We start from the raw sequence: 3,043 nt of genomic DNA on the forward strand, positions 1-3,043 counted from the left end.
CCCGTCGTTGACAATCGATCGTTATATTTGACATTCAAGATCGGTCAATGTATCGAGTCCACTTGATAACAATCTAAGAACGTTGCAAGCATAAGTTGGTTTCGCCAATGGTGAGGAACACATTACGAATGCCGATATCTGCTTCCGGCGGGAATCGAATTTGTTTCCCTCGGAATCGAGAGGCACGCGCGACTTTTCGGCGGCTTTCTTGGCCCTCGCGGGGCCTCTAGACTTCTTTGATCCTTATTTCATTATCCTACCGCGGGGTGCAGGCATGGGGCATCCGTTTGCAAATTCTCCGTCTCGATTGCCAACTCGCGGAGAAAATTCGTTTTATTGGAATCGTCGGCAATCTCGACGACCCTTGTTTCTACGTATTCTTTGATCGAGCCCGTCGTCTTCTTATCGAAGACAATGTGGACACTCGCGAACTGTACGAAACACTTAAATCCGATGGTTGAGTTAAAAGTCAGTTTCGCAAGCAGACCTACAGAGACGCCTTTCTTATCGCGCGTGTCTAAAACACTGTTTCGCACCGGCGGTCCTCATAATTGATAACATCACATTCGCGCACTTTCTTTTTTTCTTTATACTTTCACTGAAATTGTATGCCAGAAGCGAAGGGCTTTTTCAAATGAACCATATGTTTCCGTACGCGGCGCTCACCGCGCCAAGTTTCGCGAAACTTTGACGAGGGCCGCGCACGTGTATCTCTCTGGTCGATCGAAATCTTGATCAATTACCGAAAACGTATTATGTATATGTACATACCAAATAACGCATTAAAATTCGTAAACACTGACGTCGAGATTTCAACTTGCAACAATCGAAGCAACGATCACGATCCGCGATATATATCCTGATTCGCGCGCACCAACACCGATCGGAGATTTTTCCGCTTCGAGGATCGCGGGTTATCCGAAGTGTCCCTCGCCGTCAGAGTTGGTCGCAGTCGCGGCGATGGTGATTCTTCACCTGGCCGTTGCTTCAGCGGGTGGCAGGGCAGCTTCTACTCGGAGGAAGTAGGATAGGGTGTTTAACTCGCGCGGTCTCGTTTCGGTTCGGCGGTGGAAGATGGCGGCTTCTGCGGTGGAGCCGCGCGGTGTGGTTGCGGTGTATTTTTGAGGCTGCCGCCCCCAGCCACCACCGAGACCACCCTGGGTAACCCTCCTCGCCCCCTCTTTTCGTCGCCCCCGCAGCCCGCCGCGCGTCTCTTCCACACCGCCGCCACCGCCGCCTGCCCCCACGGTACCCAGCTGGTGGGGGGGTTGGTTTTTCAAGCGGTGGGGAAAAATCTCGCTGCCTCTCTCTCCGGTACTCCGGCAACCTTTTTCTCTCTTTGTCCCTTCACCGCCGCGCGCACAACCTCCCGCAGGACCACCGCCGCGTTCCTGACGATACTCCCGCCGATGACGACTCGCGAACTACACAAACCTCGCGCTGTCTTCTCGACTCCGTCGTTGTTCCATCGGACGATGGGGCACCCACGGGACGTTCGGGGGGAGATAGATTCCCGGAGATGAATCTCGGCGCCTTGTATCATCGGATTGTAGCATGATTGCGGCGTCGAATTGACACTCCAGTCAATGATTTTAACTGTACGCAGTCGTGAGTCACCTACGTGAGGCACGAATAAACAACGGTCTTTTAAAATAAAATACAGAAACGTGGCTCGCAATGGCAGTACACAGCAAATTATTTCGCTTTGCCATTCAACAACAGTAGTATTTGAGAAAAATATTTTCGCATATGTACACTATGTGAAACGTATCACGAATTCTTTATTGTAACAATTTTATCTGTTATCTATGAAGCATCGTAATTTCACTTTAAACATCATGATGTTTCACTTTTAGCGTTTCACTATTTAAACTTTTTAAATAATCACAAATTAGGTCCGATCACTTATTCACGCGTGACGATGAAATTAATAAAACTTTTACCAGATATTAATGTTGCATTGATATTTGGAAAGAAAGAAATGTAGCTTCTTTCTTTTACGCTTTATCAACGTGATTTGTTTATGCAGTTTTTTGTAAATATAAAATGAAGACTGTTAATTAATTTTGCATATTTGAAGATCCATTTGTCGGACGTAGAAAATATTTTTGATGATTCTCCCGCGCGATCTCTCTTGTCTCTCGGCCGGCTTTTTGCCCTTCTCGGTTGATTTCTTCCTGCTTCCGTCGTTCAACGACCACCCCGCGCGAGACTACGAAACGACACTGGGAAGAAAGGGAAAACAAAGACTGCAGAAAGGCCCCTTGTGTAGTTGCGTTTAGCACCGAGGAATACGGGGGGGTTGCGCGACGCTTGGGGGTTCTCGGAGAGTGCGGGCCAAGAACTGAGTCGAAACGAAGATGTAGTCTCAGGGTGAGAGAAAGAGAAGGATACACACATTCTTACGCACAAGTAGTCATCCTCAGATTCAACAGACCAAATAAAGAAATATAACACGAGTTATTGTAAAACATTTCTCTTATCATGTACGCAATTTTATATTATATATATATATATATTTATATATAACACTAATTATGGCAAAGGTACAAACACAATATAAACGTCTTTATGAAAATTGTAATAATACAACATAGTTTTTATTCCTTTATTCTTTCTATATTATTATTAACTTTATAATAAATATTATACGTTTAATTTCATCAATTACCGATCTTATATTATGAAAAGAATTTTGTTATATAAGAGACAGCCGACGGAATTTGAGGGACGGATTGTAGATTACCGAATAAAACGGAACGCGACGCGGGAATTGTAACACGTCACTCTTTCGAGAGACAACACGAGACTATCGATCATGACGTATCTGTACCAAGCCGAGAACCCCTAAACGAGACGAGCCCCCTATATAATCCTGCACCCCTACGAGGAACAATGTGACGCCTCCGCGCCCCTAAATGCAGACCTTCCGAGATGCATTTCGTTACGCGTAGGTTCTTTCATTGTACAACGATGCTCCCTGCTTTCAATTACATCCGCCAGTATTCCGGACCTTGGTCGTTTGTATTTTATTATTTCTGAA

This window comes from Trachymyrmex septentrionalis, unplaced genomic scaffold (assembly GCF_001594115.1).
Source record: "Trachymyrmex septentrionalis isolate Tsep2-gDNA-1 unplaced genomic scaffold, Tsep1.0 scaffold74, whole genome shotgun sequence".
NCBI classification, from domain to species: Eukaryota; Metazoa; Arthropoda; class Insecta; order Hymenoptera; family Formicidae; genus Trachymyrmex; species Trachymyrmex septentrionalis.